This window comes from Phalacrocorax carbo, chromosome Z (assembly GCF_963921805.1).
Source record: "Phalacrocorax carbo chromosome Z, bPhaCar2.1, whole genome shotgun sequence".
In the NCBI taxonomy this organism is placed as follows: domain Eukaryota; kingdom Metazoa; phylum Chordata; class Aves; order Suliformes; family Phalacrocoracidae; genus Phalacrocorax; species Phalacrocorax carbo.
In genome coordinates this window covers 10395030-10414718 of record NC_087548.1, presented here as the reverse complement: position 1 = coordinate 10414718, position 19689 = coordinate 10395030, and the positions used below count along the sequence as shown (strand labels likewise).

Below are 19689 nucleotides of genomic sequence, written 5' to 3'. Positions count from 1 at the left end.
CTGACTTATTGCACAGGTCATGAAGTTTTAAACATAGCTTTTTAAATTTCTAATAGTATCCTCTGGAAACATTACTGTGTCAGAGCAGAAATGCTTTGTCAGAATATTGGGATCAGTGAAATTTTAATTGCAAAGATTTCTTGAGATTGGCATGACAAAAAGAAAATGGAAAAGTGAATTCCACCTCCACTCAGCTTAGTAAGATAGTCACCTGTAACATAGCAGACTCCATTTCATACATAAGCAACTGTAAAGACCTTGCAATCGTGCTGTCAATAGGATTTCTGTTCTCCAACTTATCCCTCTCTCTCTCAACAAAAGCATTGGGGACCATCATTATCTCCAGAGCTGCTCACTCCCAGGAAGGAGGGCAACAGATGTCCACAATCATCTTCACTGGTAATGCCTAACAGGATGTGGGTGTCTGATGAACAGGGGTGAGGATATACCACTTCTGTTAATAGCTGGAGATGCAGACTGGATCAGAACCACCTGAGATTTTAATCTAAAAGCCCTTCCCTGCCTCTTCCTCCATGTCACTTAAATCAATCCATACGCTGTGCAGATGGACTATTCAAAATATCTTTCAGTATGTGACCACCCCTAAGTGGAATGAAATTATCCTTTAGATCTGGCAACCAAAGAAATTGCAAGTTCAAACAGGTATCGTAAGGAGCAGGAAGCTAGAAGGCAATGGGAATCTCCCAACATATTACTTCCTAAGAAAGTCAGACCACAAAGTGGCTGATGAGTGTCACAGGGTGCCTTCAGGTGAAACTGTCCCTTCCTTATTTGTGGCTAATCACAATTGGGTAGCAAGGCTGTTAGTTTTCTTTTTTTCTTCTTTTCTTAATTTTCCTTCTTTTTTTGAAAGCAGCTCATAATCATTTAGATTTATTCTAATTGCTCTGCACACATATTTAGTAATAAAAAGTTATCAGGCTGGCTGACAAGTAGGTTAAGATGATGGAGAGCCTAGCAGATCCTGCTGCATTGTTGTCTCAAGAGGAAAATGTATTTAGCCATAAACTGACTACAGTTATACTTGCACTCAGGAAGAGAAGGATCAATGGCTCCAGACACTACTGAGCAATTTCTGCTCTCCTGTATGCCTGTATCATCCAACAAACTCCAGACAGTTGCAGTGTTAAAATCAACACAGAATTTGGTACTAGATAGACCTAGTATCAGCCCCTGCTTCTGCAGCTGTAAAGGCCTGTCACTGACAAAGTTATCACAAGATATAAGCAAGGACAGAGGCGATGTATTTAGCAGCAGCAGCAGGAGGATGGACATCCTGCCATAGAGGTCCTGTAACCATATGTGAGCAGCTAGCTGTTACAGACATTTAAAGATCTGACATCACACAGTTAAGGAAGGTAATTTATGTCAGGTAACTCCAAATGTCTAAAAAGTGTAGTTTTAAGCCACTCTTAAGATTGGTGTCTGAGATGAAAAGGATGAATTGTCTTCTGCAGTGCCTGTTCCTCTTCACTGGTCATAAAGGTAGTCTATGCAGTTAAAATTAGGTGAGATGAACCCCATCTAGCATAGGATAATGCAGCCAAACTGCCCGGTTAATGTACTTTAACTTCGCCCAGCTGCTCAACCACTGCAATTGGTTTGTGTTTACAGCAGGTTGGTGTTGACACCATCCAGGTGCCAAGGTCTGATGAGAGCTATTAACTTTTGACAGCTGCACTCATGCTATATATTATGGGCTCTAATGTGAACACAATGGCTAATCTAACTCCAATGCTCAGAGGTCCCTGGTGTTCACTCCAAGACGGCCAGAACCTGCACCCCAGGCAGTCAGTAAGAGAAAGAGTCACAGTACCCAGGAGTTTATAGGAGGTGTGCTGCATACAGTCCTGAGAGGCAATGCCTGGAGTCCAAAATGAACACAGCCTTGCAATGCAGAACTCTCTACAAATCTACTGATCTAAACCGTGCTAAATGCCATGAAAATCCCCACTGAACTCTAGTACACTTTGGATACAGCTTTAGAAAAACTAGATAGATCTCTTCCTACTTCTTGTTGAGTTGCATTTGGTCAGTCTGCAAAAGACAGAGGAGGAAAGACAGAGGAGGTCATCATACCCTTCAGTAAAAATGATAGGAGACTAATATTTGTTTGGTTTTGCTTTTATTTTTTTTGAGATTGTGGCATGAGAAAAAGGAGACAATCACCAAGAAAGGGGAAAAAAAGAGGGAGGGAATGAGCATCCAACAGAGGAAGAAAAAACTGGGGAAATTAATAAGTAAAAGGCTAGTGTAATTTAATGTACACTATGATTTATACACTTGACAATTTCTTTATAGACCAAAGAGAAAGTGCTGCCTGCACAGAGCCCATAATACAAATTGAGATCATCTTGACATGAAAGACACCAATTATAGGGAGAAACACTGAGAGGAAAATAATTAAGTTTCCTCTCTCCATCTACAGAACATTTTTTTTTTTTAAACAGACACTCTGGGAGCAAGGAGCTGGCATGGGGAGCAGAAAAAGAGTAAGTGGGGAAATAAAATGGCAGAAAGATGTACCTTCCCCAGTCTGGGGAAATGGCTTCTTGGGGAAAAGGGAATTCAGAAATTCAAACTCTCTGCTTATTCTTCAGCTGAGCATTGTCATGGGTTTAATGCAAAGAAATCAAAGCTTATACTCCAAACTGCAGTCTTCTGAAGAGCGGTTGTGGGAATATTGATATGGATATCTTTAATATCTGTCCTGTCTTGGTGGACCTTGAGAGTGTGCTAGAAAAGGTTTGCCGGTCAGCAAATCTGATTAATACCATGGGTATCCACATGGGATCATAGGAACTACAGAGGTGGCTGTGGAGTTTTATTGATCCCTTCACTAGAAGTCTTCAAAAGAGATTTAGCAACATGGGAAAAGACCTAGGTAGGCTGATGCGGCATTTGAACTAACAAATGGACCAGATGAACTCCGTTAGACTCTTCTCCAGGATGTGCTACACTTCTGTCCATTGGAATTGTCCTTCTACCCTCTATATTATAATTGCTGGGCTGCCACAATGAAAGAAGTATACTGCTTTACCATGAGTTAACCCAGAAAGAGTTTCTCTTTATCTTCCCTTCTGTCCTTTAAGACCTGACTAAAAATTTTTATTCTGTATATAAACTGTGAAGATTCCTGACATTATGGTACCAGAATGCCCAATAGTCATAAAACCATTATAAATCATTATAAATGTAATATGTTTATCCTCATTCATGATTCAGAGTCCAATTTGGCCACAAATTTAATTTGAAGTACCTCACTCAATAGCAATGCCATAATAGAGGTGTGCTGGGGATGACTGAGGCACAAAGGGATTTAGGCAAGAGCCAAAAAGATTAATTTGGGTTTCTGATTACATATGACAGACACGATTTTCAAAGAGGTGGCAAGCAAATGGCAATCTAGAGTTTTATTCACAACTGTGTTCCCAGTGTGGCCTCAGGCAAAGCCTGTGTCCCGGATTCCCTGTGTGTATTGGGAAATATGGGCACCACGTACCACTACAGCTGTGAATCAGCCCTATATCAGGAAAAGGGATTGCATGTTGTTTTTCCACAAATGCCATAAGCGCCTGGGTTGATGGAGGAGACAGAACTTCAGGTGTATCACACTTCTCATTTTTATTTGATCCTTTGCACGTTCATGTTTGATGAAAACCACCTTTACTATCACCTTTACACACTTTGGACAAGTGATCATACTTGTTGCACTTCATACCCTTCATTTTAGCTTTTTCTTCCTTTTGCCTAAAATCAACTCATTCAGATAATTCCAGCTGTCATCCTTTCACACCAACTTGCCACTTGTCCCACCTACCCCCACCCCAAACCTCCCGGCAAGCAGAAACACAACATCATTTTTCATGTCCAGTTACAGCCACTGTGATGCCACTGTTAAAAGCCAGCATGGGTACTCCTGGCAAAAAGAGTTTGAGTTACAAGAAGCAATGAATTACAGCAAGCCCTTTTTCAATTCTCCACAGAAATGAAATGTCAGAGCTTGCTGCTGTATTTTTCGCAGCACCATCAGCTACAGGCCACTGCAGGAATTAGACAGGGGACAGACGCTTTTCTGCATCAAGATTTTTTTTTTCCTAAGGTTGTCATTTTCTCCCGTACCAACCTTTTTCTGCTCCCTCTGGCTTTGATATTAATTTAGAGCAGGTAGTGGGATCACCTGGGAAAGAAGAGTAGGAAGCAGAGACAGCTGATTTCTCACTGTGCCCATCTTTCTTCCTCTCCCTGTTCCTACTAGCCTTTCTTTTCTTGTCTCACTCACTTTTTCATTAGTCATTAATATATCTGATGTTTCTAGCCAGGACTAAGGCATTACCTGGCTTGAGACTGGACATATGCAGAGATAAAAAGAAGAAAGGGGAGAAAAGTAAAAAAGGATGGAGACACCCTGAATAGCTTCAAATGTGATCTGAGACTGGACGGAAAAGTGAGATGAGGAGAAGACTTCTGAAGATCACTGAAATGCCACTAATGGTTAGGAAGATCATGTCCAAGGCAGAAGACAGCTGCATTGGAGATAATCTGCAGGTTGTGCTCTAAGGAAAAAGTCACTTCAGGAGACGAAAAGTGATTCTAGAACTTGTAGGATCTATAAGACCATGGAAGATGACCATAGCGATCATCTATCTAATAATAGTCTTTCCACCCCTCCTTAAAGGGCTTAAGAAATTTGAATACTCCCTGAGAACAGACTGGGTGTTTGATTAAAGCTTTGTATCAAAAACTGTGAGGAAAAGTATTATATTGTCCAAGTTTCCTGAAGTTCCCAAAAAGCCAGTCTGCTACAGTGTAGAAGCAGAGGTGTTAGCCTCTGGGAAGGCCTGTTATCAGCTCTACACTGGCCTTCTGGATGAATTTGGACATATCATTACACCTGCCTCTTTCTCAGCTTTCTCATGTGCCTCTTTGTCAGCTTTTCTTTCTGTAGAATGAAGATAAAGATACCCTAATGTACCATGAGGGTGATTTGTGAAAAAAAATGTCTCTAAATGCTGGTGTTAAACAAACAAACAAAAACCCAAATGTCCAGTCATTTCTGTGCCTGAATTATATGTACAGATACAACGGCAAATAACAAATTCTTCTTGGTCAGTCATGTTCTGTTGTATTTGGTATTGTTCAGGCATCAGTTCTCTAAATCAGTGATGAAACACTGTTGTGACCTAATCATAAAGGATAGGATGCTGATGTGGGCTAGCAGGTCTTAGCAAATGCTTATTGGACACCACTGCATATCTGTAGATGCTGGCTAGTCTCATTGGACAAAATCCCATCCCAGAACAATTTGTTTCCTAAAGCTGCCATGTAGCTCTCTGTGGTCTCATTACATAGCTCAGATGTTAATTGGAGGTGTGATTAGTTTAATAACTGCCCTGAAATTTCCAGAAAATATGATTACTCCTTATTTCTTCAGTAGGAAATGTTTTTCTGTTCAAAATCTCCCCCCAAAATGCTTAAAGGAGTTTCATTTTACCAATTCTGCCAACTTTTTGGGGGTCTGCCATGTTACACAATAGTAATTCCTCTGAAGTCAACACAGTAAAGGCACCGGCAGAAATGTGGTTGTAGGAGTGGGTCATAACTTTTAAAGCATTGAGCGAAATTTGCAGTGATTGAAGGCCCTAAGGAAATGCAAAGTATATTAATGTCGAAGTTGGAAAGGCCAAGAAAATCACCTACAATTGAATTGTGTGTGTGTAATTGCAAAGTTCAAGTAAATCACTCTGTACCTGATTCTGAGTGACATAATTGAATTACACTGATCTAAACTAGATAGCCATAAGAGTGAATCCAAAGCAATCTCCTGTCTCTGAAGAAAAAAAAGAAGTCAGGGCACAGGTCCTCAGCTTAGGGAAATTCCTACGAATGTTACGGAATCAGGAAAGTTGCTTCAATATAGGTTAGCTATACACCAAGCCTTCTGCATTTGTATATTGCAGCTACAAGGCATAGAGCAAAATCCTGCCCCCATGGGAACGGAGGTAAGTGCTGTTGTTTGCACCAATTGCTGTGTGATTACACATTAAGCATACTTTTGTGTGGGCAGTGCAAATTGACACAATGTTGGATTAATGAAAGAGTAGGGAGAGGAAATATTTTAGAAAGTTTGGAAAAAAATTGACATTGGCTTGCCTTGTGGGAAACACTCACTAGTAATGCATTTTATCTGAAATGACTCTGTCCCAAACTTTATCTGGGTAGTGGACTCTTAATTCCTCCCTACCACCCACTTCTCTTCCTGACGAGGAGTGTGTCATAGTCATGTACACAAATAGATGAGAAGACCTGAACTGGGAATGTATGAGATATGGGAAAAAAAAGTCTTGAAGGGTCTGACCTTTACAAATCAGTCAATGCTCTGGTGCCTACTCCTGAGAATGATTGCTACCGGCCATCCCCGCACTCTGAGAGTATTTTCTATATATCATATAAAACACATTATAATCCATCCATCTAACTATCGATTCATCTTTCCACCTGTCCCGTGTATATAGATGAACCTAGATGGGGCTGAAGTTCAGTTCAGGTTCATGTGCAGAAACCTATGGCCTTGAATCCAAAACTTTCTTTCTGCTAAACAGTTTGAGCTTGAATTTGAAGAAACTGTTGATCATCTTAATTGCAAAATGAAATCTTTCCAATACAACATATCCTTTTGTTTGTAGTTGGGGAAGCTGAGCAAGTAGTGCTCAACTTCATGGTGTCTGTGGTTTTAAATGAAATGGTGAGGCGAAAAGGGGAGACTCATTCCTGGAAGGTTCCTCCAGTAAGAGGAACAAAACACAGGATGTTTGCACAACAAAGCCTATTTTCCAAAACAAGAGAGAGAGAGGACTGGGTTGTTTTTGTTTTGTTTTCTTTTGTTTTGTTTTTCAGTATTTATATGCAAATCTGCATGTGAAAGAGACAGCAGGAGATCCCCTTAAAGCTTTGGGCAATGACAGTAAAATTGATCTTCAATAGGTCTACGATCACCTGCTAGACTGTGTCAAAACACACCGTGTGTGTACTGGTACTGGTACCCTGATCATCCAGATGGGTATTTATTTGAACTCATGGATCTTGCCTGGCTTGTGCACTTGACCTTTCTTTCCTGGAAAGAAGGGGGCCTGATGGCTGAATACTGACTTCGTCTTGGGAAATGTGTCTGTAGTCCCAGACCCCTTGCATGTGTGAGAAGTCCCTGGACATTCAATGAGTATACTTAATCATGTAAAGAGTCCCAGGATTGGCCCACTGGTGATGCTAAGCTATATAAAAGGGTCTGTTTGTCTGTGTATCCTGACAGCAGAGGTATAAGTTTTGAAGGGACACCCTGCTCATTAAATCTAATTCCCTGCTGCTACCATGAGCAATCACAATGTGAAATTCTGTTCCTAAACACATAAAATTCTAATGTAAAACTAAGTAAGGCTTTTACTGTCCTTTCCTCCCTTCTTCCCTAATATCAGTAGGGATAAACTTTTCCACAATCTCACCTCTCTTCTAATTTCCCACTTGAGTTTATTTCAAGAGAATTTACATCCTATTATAGAGTGAGCAAACCACTTTTTATCTGAAATCGTTCTTCTCTTTCACTGGCATTTTTATTAGCCAGCCATGCATGCATTTAGTAGAAAGCAACCACATTCCCTTTTAACCTAGATATTGTGAGCCCAAACTCTTTCAGGGCAGAGCAACAGCACGATTCACGTATATGAAGAAGTTCCTATAGATACAACCAAGATAGCCCTAAACTACCCAGTAAGGCTAACGAATAGCTTGCTCTAAGGGGCAACAAAACACTTAAATTACTGATGCAAATATGTGCCAAGGGTCCTAGATCAGTTTTGCAATGTGTACTCAGCTTGGGCATTTGCAGCTTTATGTTTATCTGTGCCTAAACTGCCTAGTTGAAAACTTGCTCTCAGACCTTGTATTGGGGTTGTCTCACAGATGCTGTCTCTCTGTGTTGGTCTGCTCTGAGGTAGCCCAGCACTGCCTGCAGCTGGTGCTTAGCCAGGCAGAGGCACAGTTTGGAGTGTGCTCAGGACCTGCCTTGGTAAGGAAGTGCAGATAAGGGGGGAGGTAGGGTGTTCTCTGCATATGGGGCACGTCATCATTTTGTGCATGTTGGGCACGCTCCACAGAGGCCAGAGGCCATTTCAGCGTGGACTTGAGCAGAGCAGGCAAGCAGGCCAGAGAAACAGATGTACTCCTCAAGGCATTATAGACATAACCCGTGCCCCTCACTTAGAGATGAACATCTGTTGTCATCTTTTCCTTATCCTGAGCCCATGACTTCTGGCTGTTGGTGCTTCCCTGCTGTGCTTTTCCCTCTCTAAGCTTTATCTCTTCTTCTGAAACAAGACCCAAATGCTGCCTTTGCCATTAATGGTTGTTTGGCTTGAGTCTGCAGACTTTAGGCAAGGCCAACCTCCCATTGACTTCAGTCCTCTGAGTGCAAAAAGAGCTTGGCCATCATCCATCCAAGAGGATTAGACCCTCTGTGCTTGTGGCTTTGTATGCCTGGCCACAAAGATAAGAACCACAGCCAGCCCTTTTGCCCATGGAGAAATGCTTTCCACAGCACTGCCATTTAACAAACAACTGAGTAAGTAGTGTAAATTAACTAGCTGCTTTCACCCACTGCCAGAATCATGAAATAAAGGCTCTCTCACTGATATAAATGTGCAGGTAGCCTCAGGGCCTGAATTAAAGCACTGCCTCCCCGTGAACTGGAAGAAGCTGTCACAGGGTTAAGGTTGCAGCAGGGTTTTCCTTGGTACAAGATTAGCTTCACTCTGAGCCAGAAAGTGTTTTTTTCCCCCCAACACTGGTCCTGCTTTCAAGGGTGTCATGTGTTCACTCCTTTCCTCCCACCCTAATTTGCCTTCTCCCAAGGGTTAAGGTCCTTTGTAGGGTAAGCTAGCTGCAGGATAACAGCAGTCTACTACCTCAGTCCTTCACCCTAGGAGGACCAGACCTAAATGTATTCCAAGTAGAATGCTGAGGCATTTCTGAAACATAGCGGGTTGGGTTCCATCTCAAGGCATATCCCTATCATGGTACAGATGGTATGGTTGTGCTCTTCTTTCCGTTCTACTAATGGAAAAATATAACCTAATTATTTAAGGGAGCCTGAAATAAGCCCCATTTGAACATGAGAAAAACAGCAGCCATATCACCTTCTCCATTGGTTTGTCTAAACTGATGTGAAATCACACCTCAAATTAGATGTGTGAAAACCTTGCCTAAAGATAAACCTCTTAGCTGTGCACTGGATCAGGGCTGCAGTTCCTGAAGGAGCTGGCAAACAGAAAATTACAAAAATTAATTAAAAAAAAAACCCCAATGAAAGACTAAGGGAAAGAATAAGATTATCTTAATCTTGACAGTACCCCTTTAAAGAAAATCTTCTGTGAAAGGACATAGAGCATTAACTTTTTCTTCAGTCCGCTTTCACAGCCAGGAGATGAATGTTAAGGAGGGGGAGGATTTTAAACCCATGCAGCCACCCAACTTTGTCCTCTGCTCCTAACACCAAATGGATAAGAACAAGCAGCAACCTTGCAAATGTTAGTACAGTGTTCAAAAAGAGGAGAAAACAAAAGTCCTTATCTTCCCAAACATTCCCTGAATTGGAAAAACCATGGAAGCCTGAAAAAAAAAAACACAAAAGCTCACAACCTTTCCAGATTCCAGATCCTCAGAGTCAATGCAGTTCCTTGTGCTCATTTCAGCCTGTACAGAATCAGGCCCTTCAATGCAAAAGGAGCTAAACCTCACCCCCATCTATGTATAACTAGTATCATCTGGTCCTATGTTTTGACAATTATCTATAACATAATTACCAGACTGATGAGTATCACTGATTAATTATGCCATCCTTCAAAGTTGATCTGGATACTTACAATAAACAAACACCCTTGTTGGGTAACAAAGGTGATTTTCTGTGTCTGTTCCAGGCAGCAAAGGCTAGCAAACTCATTCCACCATGTAGGGATGTGGCTGGAGACTCCCAGGGATCTGTTTTTGATCTCTCATTCATGTGGACCTGTTTCTCTTCTTGACCCTGACTGCACCCTGTTTTCCCCCCTCCTGAATGATAAATATTTCCTCCCACTGAGAACTATCCAATACAAGCGATGTCTGTTACTAATACATCACTGATTCTTTCTGCCTCTAATTATGCCTAAACATTGCCTTTCTTTCTTCTCCTCCATGAACAACCACTTTTTTTTTTTTTTTTTGCATCAACATGTACCAAAGCATTAAACAAGACATTCCATTAATTTCTTCATCATCATAACTTAAGCCTGGGACATACCCTTTAAATATTCATTCAGCTATGAAAACTGGGCATTAAAATTTTAATAATGTCAAGCTCATTTGAACTGAGCTCCTGGGGGACTATTACGATACAATTAGAATAAATATGATGATTGATTTGGTGTAAAGGTTCACCTGTCCACATCTGTTAGTGGCCGAAAGCAGCATGCCACCTCTGGCATCACAGCCCACAGCTCCAAGTTATTTACTCCCTTCCTCCTCGCCCCCGTTTGCTTTCCACTTGCTCGCGAGCTTGACCCCCTTGCTTGCTTGCATAGTTTGTGCAGCTTGGATAAAGCTGGAAGAAACAAACCAGGGTGGCCTCATGGAGAAGAGACAACTCATTCAACTGCATTTGCCTCCCTGCTTCCCCTTCTTGTACTGTGGCATTTGATTAAAAATGCAGCGTTGATCAGAGCCACTAGAAGTTCAGCTATAAACTTTCTGGTGATATTTAGCCATTAACCTTTTTACAATATGTTTCTGAACTCCCAGGGTTGATTCTTCTGTGTGGATTGGATCAAGCCTTAAGCAGCATTGACATGTTTGAACCAGTGCAGAGCATAACAAGGCTTGCTGCTTCCTTGCAGTGTCCTTCCAAAATCACAGCAAAGAAATATTCTCAAGGTATGATGCTGAGAGTAAAAAAAACAGAGAGGGAAACTGAGCAAGAAATCACACTACTTAAGGCACCTTCTGTTTCAAGCACAGGACATTCTTAAATACACAGACAGATAATTAAAAGATTTAGGTCCACTGGGTGCTGAGCGTATTTGAAAATTTGGGCCACATTGTACTTTTTCTCTCTCTGCAGTGTGAATTGGGTGTTACATGGTGTAAATATGAGATGAGATAAACTGGAGCCATGACCACCGAGAACAATCACAGGGTTTGTTTTTTTCTTTCCTTTTTTTTTTTTAGATCATCTACTTTAAATAAACTACTCATTAATTCTTTGAAATAGGATGTAATGCAAGCCTCTGTATTTAAAGGTAACCCTGATCTAGCCCTGCTCACAAGATCTGCCAGTAGTTTGAACTTTTGGGGCTTTGCCATCAGTCTCCTGACATACGGTGCTTTCCTTAAATCCTCCACTTCTGGACCTGAGCAACTTTTTAACAATAATTTTAATTCCAGAATAAAAGAAAATTCTTAATGCTCAAAATATAGCTCAAAGAAAATTAATATGTGCAAATAAAATCTCTCTTATTTATATTATCATATCATACATGATCGCTTGAGATAATTTATGATTGATGCATCTTTCCAGTAGGCAATGTTAATTATTAGAAACATTATTTGCTTTTCACTGTTTTAAGCTGTTTCTTTCCTCTCTGTAATTTGCTTAAAGCAGATACTGATCCTAAATTCTCACTTTCTTTTTCAAACTCAGATCAAGTCCAGTTCCTGTTCCTATTCATTGTCTTTACTTCTGCATTCTTTATTTTGTAAAACCTAGTAAAATTATATAAAGCTGTCCCAAATTAACCTAAAGAAAAGAAAAACACTTTGACTGGACTTTATAGAATAAAAATGTACATACATAAATCTTTAGACAAAAACCTTACATTTAGGATCTGCTTTTACTGTCAGCAGCTCATTGTTGCTTCTGTACAGTGACCTGGCATTTCATTTAGTTTACTTAGCGAGTAAATGTAATACGTCATGCTAACAACCATTTGAGATCAACAGGTCTGTTTTTAGTGTTGGATATTGCTCTCCAGGAAGACCTTTGCCATTTACTTTGTTACTTAGATACTTCTAACGATAATTCTTGTGCCCGATACATGACTTTTCCCATTTGAACCCTTTTATCCTTGCAGTCTGTGCATGAAAAACCATAGGTATCCAGGTCTAGTTAGATGAGCTCCTGTGACCATCCTTGTTATTTGCTGTCAGATCACATAACTGAGGTGACACAGGTGAACTTATGTGTGTTTCTACCCTGACAGCGAAAAGTAAAATTTCTTGGGTTAGCACGGTTGTGGGAAATGTTGATGAGGAATTAGTGCTGACTTATAAAATCATGCCTGTTTGATTCCCGAAAGCATACAGAAGCACAAGATAACCACAGCAAGCATTAAAGGCAGTTACCAAAGGTGCTTATGTTTAATTGTGTAACCTACTCCTGAAAGGTTTCTATGCCCCTCTGGGGTCTCCTTCCCTGTCTTCCCCAGCCTCCAAAAAGGAGGAGATGTTTTAAAATAAACTCAGACCATTAAACATTACAATATGGAGACAGGAGAGGGAGATAATGGTCACTTGTCGTTGATTTTCTCAGAAGGAAGGGAGCAATTTGGAAAGTCTGAAGTCTACTTACTGTGAATGCAGAGAGTGGAAAGATATGACCTTGAACTCTTTTTATGAAGTCTATTACCTATCACCTTCTTCCCTACTTAGTTTCCTCCATGGAAAAAGGGGTTAGACAGTAATCTTTACCTTCAAGGCCCATTGTGAGGATTAATTAGATATTATTCCTACAAAATTTTAAAGTTCTAAAATGCTATATAAGCTCTCAGTGTTATTATAATGTGCCATACTCTGCATAACATATACCGTTGCAATATTACCCCTTGGTTGTTCAAGACTACAGAACTGCTGCTTCTAATCGAGTTAATGGCTTCATAGGTTGGTAATTTAATAAAACAGACTGTTTAAACCAGCAAGGTTTTGATTAAATGGGGTGTGTGCAAAGGGGAATTTATATTTGTTAGAGGCTTCATAAATCCAAAGTATCAAGGCACAGATAATGCCAGTATAATAGTCAATTATAGGGAGAGGAAGGAAGAACAGAGCTGGAAGCCATCTTGGACATCGGTGTCATGTACCGCTGTAGTCGGATGGTTTGGGCTGGTCTCAGAAGTATGTACAAGTGAGTGATGGTGTGCACATACAGATGAGACACTGCGCTTCTCCCACTGCTCCCAGTGATTTTTTTTAGAGACATGGAGGCTATATTCTAGGTTATCATGCCCCTTACCTGACTTTACAGAGAAACTAAATTGTTTCCTTCCAGCTGGATTTACCCCCTACTTCAATACTGGGAGGAAAATTGGAAATTTTGAGAGAGACTTAGTTTGTACTTAAATCACAGGTATTTCATGAAATGCCTTCCTGAAGTGCCTGGCCTTGCCCATGCAGAGAAATGGGCTGCTTGGAGACCTCCAGAGGGAGCTCTTGGCTGCCTAAATTTAGACAACTAAATTACGCAGACCCAATTTCCTAGATGGAGAAATTAAGGATTTACTCTGGGAAACCTGCTTCATTAGGTACTTAAAATGTACTCAAAAGTTAGTTGCTTCAGTACACAAACTGGATCGCACCTTTGACTCCAGCAACTGCCTGTCTTCAGTGATTTTGGACTGTGGGAGCAGCTCCAGGCACTTCCACTGCCTGCTGGAGTCAGTAGGAAAAATCTGCCCTGAACTTGGAAACACAAGGGAATGAATCCCTCTATCTTGACACTTTAGTGTGCTGTAAATGCCAGTTCAAATCTGCTTCTGTACCATGGGTCAGCACCACTGAGAGTTAAAAGTTTTGTTCTTGCATAATCTTTCAAGAGCTCCAAGTCAGGCAAATCTGAAACCAAAGCAACCCTTTCTTTCGTCCATCTGACCCTGAAAAACAAAGTCAGGCACAGCTAGCCTAGCTACTTTGTATATAAAGAACAGCACCCACAAAGCTAATGAGAAGCTTTTAAGGCTGTTTTTTGAGCATTGGTAGATAATCAGGAACAGGTCCAAGCTGCAAAGTTTCATCTGTCAGAAGCTGGGCATAAACTTTCCATAACAGGGGCCAGCCACAAGATTCAGATCCTGACACAAACACAGCCAGTTTAGAAGGGCATATGGCATTCATGCTGCTAACTGGGGTCATATCTCATTCAGAAAACCTGGCTCAATTAAACAGTTACTTGCTCACATCTTTATCTGACCCAGCCAAGCTCACCAGCCAAGACATCTGCACTTCTACAGGGCTCCATTCGGAAATGGGAACCTATTGGGGTTTCTTCAGAGACGGGGGTACAGATCCAGCCAGATAATGGGGACCTGAGGCCAGGCATGAACCCTGAGCAGGCTTTCTGGAAGGGTGACCAGCATTTTGTGGCTCCAGAGGAGCGATGTCAGCGCTTCCACTTCAGAAGGGAAAAGCTGGCTCAGCAGAAACAAGAAATAATAGGAGAGTGGGAAGTCTGACATCAAAACTGAATGTTTTTTCTTCTCCCTAAATGTTGTGCTCTGGTTTGATGACAGGTCATTGGTCCTGGTATTTGTTGGTCTCTAGCCTACCTTATGGCAGGGGTCAGGCTACTTGACAAAAATTGTCCACCTCAGCCTTAAAATCTGTGAACTTTGCTGAAGTTCAGGAAAGGTTTTTCCCTCATGGAGTTTTGAGTAAAGACTCAGGACAATTTGCCTGTGCTCCAGGCACTGTGCTCTTTCCCCACAAGAATCTTATTAGAGCATCATCAGAAATGTTGTTTCGATTAACATTAATTTCATGCCGGGCCAAATTGCCACTCTCTCCCTGTGACAAGCTCCATTGAGCCAGTGCTGGACAAAAGGAATTCAAAATTCAGCTCCTTCACAGGAGATGGTGTGTGCGTGTGCGTGTGTGTGCTTTAACAAAATCATTTATGGTCAATAATGCCAGGTTATTATAGGTCAATAACTTTCAATTATTCACTAGCCTTGCTGTGCTCCCACTGTCAGGCAGCACACCAGCATGTTGGCTCTTGAGAAGCAAAAATCTTATGACGGGAGCTTTGGAAAAGCCAGCATGAACACAGCTTGAGCAGAGAAAAAGAAAACAGTGGAGGGAGAGAGTGAAAAGTTCTAGCTGTTCTCAAGAGTATCTTGGGGAACGTGTGTGTGACATACTCTCTGTTTCTTATACATGTATGCACACTCAGCCCCAAAATTCATTATTCCTGTGCTCCCAGCTGGTCAGATGTGAGATAGCCCAGATCCCAGGGCTGCATGACCACAGAGCTTATCCTGAGTGAACATTACCTCTCATTAAGGTCTACAAGCTTTGGTTTAATGCTACAGTAGCCTGTGGGTTATCTAAGCTTTATGTGTGGACAGTTAATGCTCACAGCTGTCTGCTCTGCACTGGGTACCCAAGAGGGGAAGACTATCAGGTTTTTTTCAAGTCAGGGTCCAAATATCAATAAAGAAACAACAATGAAGAAATCAAAACTTGCAGGACAACATGAAAATTATGTTTGCCCCAGCACACAGTTCACTGGCACTAATGCTCTGCCCTGTGTCTCATGAGAAAAATGTTCAGGAACCTCAAACGGCTGGCATGTGTAAATGAGAGTCTGTCCCAGTGGAGGCTGCAAGAGGCAAAAGCCAGCCCTATGATTTGGCAGCGACTTGTTTTGCTCCTGTGGAGGGCCTGGGAGTGTTGCTCCCAACTGAATATTCTGAGATGACAAGACAGGATGCAGACGTTGTGGGATGGACTCATCTTTTATAAAGGGCAACTGGTGGAAAATGAGCTTCGGTGTGGAAAGTGGAAGCAGAGAATCAGTCAAAGCCTAGGAGAGGAGACAAGGAAGAATAATTCTGCTTTTTCATTGAAAATGGTCTAAGCTATCTGCCTAGAAGCCTTTTTGGCTCTGCTGAGTGTTGCGTTGACCTTACTTCCATCTAGCACTGAGAAGGTGCCTCCTCCATGAAACAGCTCAGCACTGATCATGCTCTTTATGTGGAGAAGGACTCAGCTTGGAGGAGAAGTGTCCACTTTTCCTGATGTCTCAGGTAGTGGCCACTGCTGGAGATAACATCCCCAGCAGTCCTGTCTTTGTTGACTCCCACGTCTGAACAGCTGCCATGGACAATGAGGAGTTAACATGAGCTCTGAAGAACTGGTCCGTTTTGAATGTGAATAATGGGAATACTCTCCTTCAATCGCATATTCAGCACAGGGATGTACAGAGGTATAAAGTTAATCACTAGCTGGGCCACCCCTATTTCCAGAAAAAGAACTTTAATACCTCCTTTATCCAATGAAGTACCATTGTTATACCTGCATATTATGAAGGGTTTATTAAACCGGTGATAATCTATTCAAGATAAAGTGATCTGTATGGCCAACTGAGCACAGATCAGACAGAATGATGGGAGGTTATTGTTAAAATATGCAAATTCACATCCTATTGAAATGCAAACCCTCCAGATAAGATTTTTTAATAAATCTGGTCTTTTTTCACTGCATGAAGGTAACCTAATGTTTATTGACTTCAAGACCATATAATGGAACGTAATATCTATTAGTCAGATCCTTGCCTCTCTTTCGATTACTGGAGGTACATGTTCTGGTTCCCGAAGAATTTTTGTTTTATGGTTTGGTACAAAAGAAAAGAGATTAAAAACCCTGAAATTAATTAACTTCCTTCTACCCAACACCCCCTCCCTCCTCAACTGCTGTCATTAGTTACCCAAGTAAAAGGAAGCAGTAGCCATCAGTTGAGAAACTGTCCACTATTTTCAATGTTAAGAAAAATAGCAAAAAGGAGAAATCCTGCTTATACAGAACCCCTCCGTACAGCATAAGACAGAAGTCAAGGCTTTTGGATGCCTTCCCTGGGTTTACTATTACAATGCCAGAGAAAGTTGAGTGAAAGTTTTATTTCACCCTTCTGTAAATCAGGACTATGAAATAGCTTGACTTGACTTTAGTGTGTGTGTGTTTCTGGGTATAAGACTTGTTTAATGCGCACATTCTGTGTGCTGTTACGGATTGTGGGGGACAGGCTGTTACAGAACCAGACAATTTCAGACACCAAAGTAGCAGATGAAATAAAAGCTTTTATTTTAATGAAATGCCAGCGCTGTGATAGCAAAAGTTGAGAACCTATTTTGCTTAAAGGTCGCTTCTCCTCAAATGCTATAACATCTACGTGCAGATGTAGATTGAACCAAGATTTGGTGTGTCTGGTGGAGGTGAAAGGTTTGTTTCTCATTCCAAAGTGAAGGTCAGCAGAGTGAAAGTCTCCTGAAATACAGCTTCCTAGCTCCTTGGAAAAGCCCTGCCTATCTCAAAGAGGCTTTTTCTTATTTTTGATAGTCTCTTCCAGCTTTTTGTTGTCAAATCAGGATTGTGATCATGTCTAGAATGGTCTCATCCACTCAACATTTACCCCAGGTTGTCCTTGGTGACAAAACAGTGGAAGTAGCAAAACAGAGCGAGGGGCTGGGCAGGGACTGGTGTCACTGCAAGGGATGGGGCAGGCAGCTCAGCTATGGACATGTACAGGAGGGATTCAATATGCAACCAAAGATGTGCAAGCTGGGAAGTGTACACAGCTGCCTACATGTGGTTATCTGAAGCAGCTAAGCCTCTTCTGACCTATGCTGTTCTGCACAGACAAGACTATACAACAGTTATGGGGTAGACTTTTTAAGTATTGCCAAAAACCTTTGTAAGTCTGGTCCTCTTTCTTACAGCAGACCTCTGGCTTCCATTGCAGCTGAAGAATAAGCCCAGCTAAACTTTTCTGAACAGTTTGCCTATTAGGCTGAGGGGGATGTGCATAAAATGTGCTGCCTGCCTATGTGTCTGCGGTGGGAACAGCACTTTCCCATCCCCAGTCTGCACTGCTGCCAAAACACAGACTCTCTGCCCAGGCACCCTTCTCATCAGTCACTTCACTAGGTATACCACCAGTTACAAATTAGCACTTAATCAAGATAAATCCCATAGGAAGTATATGGATAATATGCAATGCATTAAGCCTGCAAATTAAGATGGTCTGATTTAGCCCTGGCTTTAAAACTCCCAAGCTTGCATTAGGACTAATGATGAATGGATGTACGTCCCTGGTTGGACAGGAGCTCTGTCAGGGCAAGGCTGCCCAGCAGTAACAAAGCCAGCACGGAGCAAGTGCTCTGTTCCATGTTCATTAGGTCTTCCACACTCTCCCTGCTTGGGGATGTGCTTTTCCTTGCCGTGGATGGTTGTAACAGTGACACTTCTCCAGGATCTATGGATTTAATGGTCCTGGAGTTCATTAATAAAACCTAACTGAGGGCAGTGGCTGCTGGTATCATTTTCCCACTGATCAGAGTGGAGAAACGGAGGCACACAGGGCATATTTGGAAAGGTTGACCTGCACTGTGCCTAGGGCTTTCCATTCACTGCTTTTAAACAGGACCCTGAACATCACCTTGCTTAGGCACTCTCAATCATACCTGGTTGTTTCTTGTTCTTTCACTAACTAGCTTCAGGGATGTAGGTTTCATTTGAGCTCTCTCAGTGTGGCCCAAGGTAGTTACAGCTCAGTGGCCTGAATTCTCCAAGCAGATTAGTGGAGGAGGAGAGAAAGGAAACTCTTTCCTGCTCCATCTCCTGGGCTGCAGTATGGATGACACAGCAGGATGGTCCTCAGTGCTCTTTGCTCCAGGTACAAATACAGCTATTTCTAATGAGTCCCCTGCTCCATGGTGCAGCAAGATTTGCAAATATACAGTTGGAGATTGTTTCTACCCCTGTGTGACTGAGCAGTCACAGAGCTATGGTTAGCCTCCCTTCCTGCCTCAGCTCCTGCCAGACCTGAAAAAAACCTGTTATCAGGCCTCCCATCTACTATATATAGTCCAGAAAGTAATGTCTATGTGACATCAGGAAGGAAAAAAACCCCTTACAGATTGTTCACCCATCAAGGTCAGGGTCTACAATGGGCTGAAGTACACCAAGGTACACATCCTGCAAAATGCTGGGGAGCTGCTGTTTTAAGGAGAGGTTCTCTGTAAGGGATACTTCAAGAGAAATCAGTTTAAGATTCAGAGCTGTGGAGCCTCAGGAACTGGCTTCAGTCTGCCAAGGGTTACAGGGCTTTATTCTGGCCACAGAAGCCATTTAGGGAAGAAAAATTCTTTAAAATAATAAGCATGGCAAAAACTGTGGTTTTAAACACACTTTTCTTCAGTTTTGCACTAGTGTGCAAACTTGTCACAATAGGGTATATTTCCTGGATGTCATACTGCATTTATTACTGGAAACAGCTACTTTCTACAGTACGTCTCTACTTTATGGCTTTTTAAGATATGGATGCTGTCATCATGTTCCCCAGAGATGTGTTCTGGTTCATGGAGAGGCTCTTTTATATAATCTCCAGTGAAAGATTAAAACAACAGCAGCAGGAACAACAATAATGCAACAAACTACCTCCTGAGAAAAAATAACGAAGTGGTGGCACAGGCAACACAATCTCTTCACCCACTGCAAAATGACAGAATTGACTTAACTCACACAGCTGCACTTCTGCTTCCACAGGAAGGTTGGATAACATTCATCCCCAGGAGGACCAGCTCTGTCACCCTGTCC

At 41.8% G+C, this 19689-nt stretch overlaps 1 protein-coding gene across 8 annotated transcripts in view; it reads right to left on the bottom strand.

Moving 5' to 3' along the window:
- CELF4 (CUGBP Elav-like family member 4) overlaps positions 1-19689 on the bottom strand; it is a 720771-nt gene that overhangs the window by 316400 nt on the left and 384682 nt on the right. The gene's annotated exons all lie outside the window — the stretch shown is intronic.